Source organism: Prionailurus viverrinus, chromosome X (assembly GCF_022837055.1).
Source record: "Prionailurus viverrinus isolate Anna chromosome X, UM_Priviv_1.0, whole genome shotgun sequence".
NCBI classification, from domain to species: Eukaryota; Metazoa; Chordata; class Mammalia; order Carnivora; family Felidae; genus Prionailurus; species Prionailurus viverrinus.
In genome coordinates this window covers 79490403-79497471 of record NC_062579.1, presented here as the reverse complement: position 1 = coordinate 79497471, position 7069 = coordinate 79490403, and the positions used below count along the sequence as shown (strand labels likewise).

The 7069-nt window shown below is 34.9% G+C and overlaps 1 protein-coding gene across 4 annotated transcripts in view; it reads left to right on the top strand.

The window, feature by feature from the left end:
• The first annotated feature begins 4056 nt into the window (after positions 1–4056).
• The window catches only part of PWWP3B (PWWP domain containing 3B), a 43781-nt gene continuing 40768 nt past the window's right edge, over positions 4057–7069 (top strand). Inside the window, exon 1 of one of the 4 annotated variants that reach the window (XM_047844592.1) lies at positions 4057–4170. The gene's annotated coding sequence lies outside the window, so the exon portion shown is untranslated. The remainder of the gene's footprint in view (positions 4171–7069) is intronic. The other 3 variants (XM_047844587.1, XM_047844595.1, XM_047844590.1) reach the window with 3 other exon arrangements.

The following is a 7069-nucleotide window of genomic DNA, read 5'->3' as shown; positions in this document are numbered from 1 at the left end:
ACCTGAAGTTAATAGATATTGTATGTCAACTATACTTCAATAAAAAAGAACTACAAAGTATAATAAAATAAACATAGCAGAAAGAAGCAAATCAATAAGTAAAAACTTTAGCTTTTCTTTAAATGCAGAATCTATGAATACAATAAAATACAGTGTAAAAGGATACAACTTAACTGTTCTGAGTTTAAAATATACAGAGAGGGGTGCTTGGGTGACTCAGTCTGTTAAGCATCCGACTTCGGCTCAGGTCATGATCTCACAGTCCATGAGTTCCACGCGTCAGGCTCTGTGCTGACAGCTCAGAGCCTGGAGCCTGCTTCAGATTCTGTGTCTCCCTCTCTCTCTGCCCCTCCCCTGCTCATGCTCTGTCTCTCTCTGTCTCAAAAATAAATTAAAACATTAAAAAAAATTTAAAATATACATACAGAGAAAGACAGATACCATATGTTTTCACTCTTATGTGGATCCTGAGAAACTTAACAGAAGACCATGGGGGGAGGGGAAGGAAAGAAAAAAAAAGTTAGAGAAGGAGGGAGCCAAACTATAAGAGACTTTCAAAAACTGAGAATAAACTGAGGGTTGATGGGGCGGGGGGGGGGGGGGGGTGGGAGGGAGGGGAAAGCGGGTGATGGGCATTGAGGAGGGCACCTGTTGGGATGAGCACTGGGTGTTGTATGGAAACCAATTTGACAATAAATTTCATATTAAAAAATAATAATAAAATAAAATAAAATATACATACAGGTGAGGCATATTAAAACTTTCTGCAATCTGGATAGAATAAAGGAAAAATAAATAATAAGTCTATACGATCTCATTGGGAAGGGAAATTGTACATTTTAAGATCAGTTTTCATTTTAACTGCTTAATCCTCTCCTTTCTATTATTCCTAGGTTGCTCTTATTTGCACTAATGTATCATTATATGTATATATTTAAACATACAGCCCCAGATACATGAAAAGGTTTAACCTTGAGCTTTAAAATATAATTTTAACTGCTGAAAATATTGCCATTTTAATTAGAAATGTATAAAAAGTAAATACTTTTATACATAAAACTATAATTAAAAATTATTGCATTGCAACTTGGTATGTTTGATGCTCTGTGTTTATGGATTCTGATCTTCTGAGGAATTTCCCAGGTATCCAAAAAATATTCCCTCATTACTTTTGAGGTCTTAAAGTCAACTAGAGAACTTAGAAATTAAGTTGACATTTAAAAAAAAACACAATCATGGGGCACCTGGGTGGCTCAGTCGGCTCTTGATCTTGGCTCAGGTCATGATCTCATGGTTTATGGGTTCGAGCCCCATATCTGGCTCTGTGCTGACATCAAGGAGCCTGCTTGGGATTGTCTGTCTCCCCCTCTCTCTTCCCCTCCCTTGCTTGTGCTCTCTCTCTCTCTCTCTCTGTCTCTTTCAAAAGTAAATAAACATTTAAAAAAAAACAATTAAAAAATCACAATCATTGTTAACATTAAAATTTTGGCTGTATAATATTTCAATGAAAACCTATACTATAATATATTCCAAATAGAATAATTGTAGGGCCACATATTTTGTAGCATTGTCTGAAGTTGGCAAGAACTGATCCTTTTGTAAAAACTTGGCTTACTGCAATTCAGTTTCTCGTTATTATCTTAAACATTTCATGAGTAATGGCAACTTCTATGAGCAGCAAAATCAGTAATTGAGGCAATCTAGGAAGTTCAGATTAATTAGACTTTTTATAATATAATAGTCCCAAACAATGCAAATCAAGAAGACAAGTCGAAGGACTAGGTCAACTATGAGGCCCATAAAGCAGAGATTTCTACATATTTTTTATTCTCACTACTGTGAAAAATTTATTGAAGCCCCCCAGTTCATATTTTTATAAAGTATATATTAGAGTAAAAATAATTTATTATGAGCATTTAAAAGTGTTTATAAATAAAAGCTTATAAATAAAATGAAAAAAATGAAAATTTTTGAATATTTGCTTCCTAGGCCCGACTGGATAGTCTCATATGTGCTCTACCACCTATTTAGTCATGCCACTCTGCTACCAAAAGCCCTAAATGTTCTCTGTTAATCTCTATAATGCTCAACTTTAGGGAATCACATCAAACATTTTTCGAAATACTAATTCCAGTTTACAGTCAATCAGTGTATGAACATTTAGTTTCCCCTTATCTTCACCAACACTTGGTATATTCAATATTTTATATTTTGGTATATTTATTGTCTATATTCCACTGGTTTCTTTTTAAAGCATTTTTCAATACCAAAGAAAATTACAACAGTATCAAAAACAATAAAAAAGCAACGCTCAGAGTAGAACCTTTTTGTTCTGAATAGCAATGTTTCTCACGGTTTTTCCATTTTGAAAAACAAAGTTGACCAGTTCTCTGTTGTCAGTGTTGCTATGTTTCAACGAGCAGTTTCTTAGTATTATGTCCTTGATAAACAGCAGAACCGCTTCCACAGTTTTGTAAAGATTCCCATGAACAGAAACGGTTTTCATAGAATTGCAATACTGAGAAGATTTGGTTTTCAAAACTATATTAGAGCCCTTGAGAGAATGTGCTGTTAGAAATCATATCAGATATTACAAGACCAAAATAAAAAGACTTTAATCTGGAAGGGATCAAAATGTTTTGTATGTTAAAAGAGCCTCAGGAAGAGCTGATCAGCATTTTTCTCCTACTTCTGATAGAGCTACACAAAAGTTTCTTACTTTTCCAGCAATGTGTTTACATTATTATACATTTTGAGGTTAATTGTAGATACATAAAAGTTTATACATCCTGGAAACAATGAACAAATTGCAACAATAGCAACAAAATACATGAAATAGCAGATGAAACAAAAATGTCAGCTTTATTAAGAGAGGAAAGCGAATTGCAGGATATTGCTCGTCATGAGAGTGAAATGGTACTAACAGACCCCATGGTTTAAGCAAACTATCCATCAGCCTAGAGGCCTGTTTAGTCTAGAAGCAAAACCTTCTAACTGCACTACTTGTGCTTTCTTCACAGGGAAATATATATCAGGAGTAGGGAAGAACCTTGTGAATTGTTTGTGTCCTTTGCCAGTTTCTCTACCCTACTGTTCATTTCTTTCTCAATGAAATATAAGAACTAGTTTAGGGATATTTTTGTTTATCCAATCATATGGATTGAAAAGCATTCTAAGTTTGTGGTTGATTTTTTACTTTCGCTTATTGTGATTTTACTATTGACACATATGGTTATTTTTTTTCAATTTGAGTATAGCTAGATTTTGTTTCAGGATTTTTGTTTAGAAGTGACTTAAGGAAGGAAGTATTAGATCTAAGTGAAAAGAGATACACATTATGTCCCAGGTTCAGATTCAAAATTTTAAATAATTAATTCTACCTAAAATAAAGTATTCATTCATTAAAATCCCCATCAAGACACTTAGCATGCTTTTGTAGTGGAGCTTGACTAGCAGGTTTCAAATTTACCAGAGATAAAGTATAAGAGAAGGCCTGGAAAAAACGTGAGGAAATCTTTAACTGCATCTTTATTAGAGGAAAAAGAAATTTGCTACCTCTACTTCTTTTCTTTTTTTTCTTTTTTGTTTTCAGGAAATCACCCACCCTAGGGGTTTGAATGGAAACTGAACAGACATGTTGCCATTACACTTCAAAATTCTTTAAAAGGGTAAGTTCTGGGGCGCCTGGGTGGCGCAGTCGGTTAAGCGTCCGACTTCAGCCAGGTCACAATCTCGAGGTCCGTGAGTTCGAGCCCCGCGTCAGGCTCTGGGCTGATGGCTTGGAGCCTGGAGCCTGTTTCCGATTCTGTGTCTCCCTCTCTCTCTGCCCCTCCCCCGTTCATGCTCTGTCTCTCTCTGTCCCAAAAATAAATAAACGTTGAAAAAAAAAATTAAAAAAAAAAAAGGGTAAGTTCTTCCTTTTAACTGTATTTCTGTTTAACTTGTGATTCTCCTCCCTCTAAATGAAGGAAGCACCTCCTGCTTTCTCCATCACAGGGAGGGGGCGGAGCATTCTCTAGAAGCTTGGATGTGAGCTGTGCCTGGCCAGTCTTGGGGGAGGAGCCGTATTAACATACAGACTTGGAGGCTTCCGCTGAAGAGAAGCTTGGAGGTAATGGCTGTCGTAAAAGCTAGTTATTTTCGGAGATTTCTGGAAACTTCCGAGTAAAGGTGAGAAAAGAAGGGACTGCTGGTTTGGAGTAAAGGGAAAGGGGTGTCTTTTCGTGGGAGTCGTTGTTTCTGTGAGGGAATTGATATCTGGATTTTGTATTCCTCCAGATATTTTAAAAGCCCACATTTTGAAAGTGGGGGAGGTGGTGATCAGATTACACCTGCAGGAAAAATAGTTCATGAGGTTGCCAAAGCTAACTTCTGAATAAGGCATTTTAGGTTTGAAACAAAAAGCAGTGGTAACAGGAGATAAATGATGAAACAAAAGTTGAGAAATTAATCTTTCTTCTTGTGAAAAAAGATTGTGATAATCCCAAATGAAAAATTAAGTTAGTTGGGGTTGTTGGCTTTTTATATTACTTTGGTTGTATTGTATTTCTAACAAATCTTACTGTTGTGGTGGAGTTTGTATGGTAATAATCTGAAGTAATGTATAAGTGTGCAGATTTAAATACTTCTGAAAATTAGGAGTTTGGTTATTTGTCAAGGGATACTCAATGCCTTAAAAGAATTGCCTTTTTATGGATGTTTAGAAGACCATCTTTGTCTACATCTCTACCAATCAAAAGAATGATGTATTCCTTTATTTGCTATAATCTGAAAAATACCTGAAAAATCATAAGCTAAGGAATAACGGACATATATTAACATAATAAAACACAACAAACACTATGTCTAGTAATAAAGGATGTCTGGAGGAAAAAAAGAGGAAATTTTCCACTTCTTCCTTCCACATTTCACTTAGCATGTAATACTTATGTCAGCATAAAAAAACAGAATTTTAAAACATGGGGGAGAAAATTATCTTCCTCAAAATGTGTGTGTGTGTGTGTGTGTGCATAAACATGGAAAGATATTCAAATATATGGGTGAATAAATGTAATCTCAGATAGTACATTCTAGAACATGTATGATGAGGGAAATAATCAAAGGGATTAGACCCAAATGTAAGCAGTAAACGTCTCAGTGGTTGAAGTAATGATGGTGTGTATTTTCTTCTTTAGATTTTATGTACCTTTAGATTTTTTTGGAAATACATAATGGAGCTGAAGAGGAAAATCCATTTTGTTACCGTTATTTAAATAGATACCACGTGCACTCCATTGTCTTTATCTGGAGGTGTATCTGAGAAGGCTGGTTATCTGTTTGCTTGGATTTTCTTGCAGTACAGATATTTAGACTACCATCCAGACTTGGGTTCAAGCAGAAGGTATTTATTTTTATTTTCATGTACTCTTGAGAAATAATTCAAAAAATGCTTAAAACATATTATAGAATAGTTATATGGGATAGTGCATCCATAATGTTGAGTACTATGCAGCTGTAAAAAGAAGAAGCTAATGCAGTGAGCTAAATGAAATAATAAGAAAAAGTGTCCATGATATATTCCAAAAATAGGCAAATTGCAGAATGGCCTATATTATGTTAATACAATATATGCCAGAAAAATCTGGAAATATGCATGCTACTTTATTAATTGGGGATATAGGTTTAGTTGCACAGACAGCACACTTCAATCTTCTATATATAATATTTCTCCATTAAAAAAATCTTACTTTGAGGGGCACCTGGGTGGCTCAGTCGGTTAAGCATCCAACTTCAGCTCAGGTCATGACCTCACAGTCCGTGAGTTCGAGCCCCGTGTCAGGCTCTGTGCTGACAGCTCAGAACCTGGAGCCTGCTTTGGATTCTGTGCCTCCCTCTCTCTCTGCCCCTCCCTGCTCATGCTCTGTCTCTCTCTGTCTCAAAAATAAATAAAAACATTAAAAAAAATTTCTTAACCTTATTTTGAAAATAGTAACCTGAAATAATTTTCATTATGAGAAAATGAGATAAAATTTTAGAAATATAGACAACTTGTTTAAAAGTAATTCCTACTTATCCCAAGGGAATGTGGAATGGCAAGATAATGCAGAAAATATTTATTGATGTGGGGAGATGATAAAATACATTCTTGTTTAAAAAAATACACATTTATAAATATCTGTAGAAAAAAATCTAGAAATATATAGAGCGAACCATTATATTTTGATCGTTATGGTGGGGATTTGCTTTCTTTGAAAAACTAAAAGATGAAGTAAGAACTACAATATTGCATGAGAGATATTATAATAAAAGCCATTAAAATGAGGAATTATGATTCCATTTTTGTCTAACACAATTCTTAAATTGAGGAAATATATTATGTGTATATATATATTATATATATAAAAGAGAAAGAATGAAAACATATAGAAACCTAAGGCCACTGTCTGCATAACTGTAGGTCCCACTCTTCCCCACAAAGGACCAGGGTATCTGCAGTTCTGTTTACAGTCACAAGATGGCACTTGCTAGGTGTCCTAATTTTTCTCCAGGCACCCATTTTTATGAAGTGGATGAACAAAGCAATGAAACATATTTTTCATCAGCAGATTATGAAACAGTACATAGAATTTTATTGTAGTTCCATTGAAAATTTTCACATGTATAACAGAAAAAGCATCCATACTAGGACTGATGTTAGAATTCAAACAGAAAGCATTAAAAAAAAAAAAGTAGCTATACAGGTTTGGATGTGAAAGACACAGGCAATTGTTATGTCCCTTCTTTCCTGTCCCCAAATCATACTTTTCATGAGAGAGCTTATTTTAGCATGAACCAAATAGCAATTGTATCACAGAGAGCATTTCAAATAACAACAAAACGGGTAATGAACATAGCATCTTCATCACAGATGAAACTTCACTTCATTTCTGTGCTTCAGAATAACACATCTGCTAAAGTTTTGGTAGCGAAGTTTCTTTATGCCTTTTCCATTTAATTGGTTTGATTCCCTCTCTCTTTTTGGACAGAGTAGGTTAATATCAAAGATGCACATGACTTGGGAAATCTGCATATGATCTCAGTTGAGCCCTAG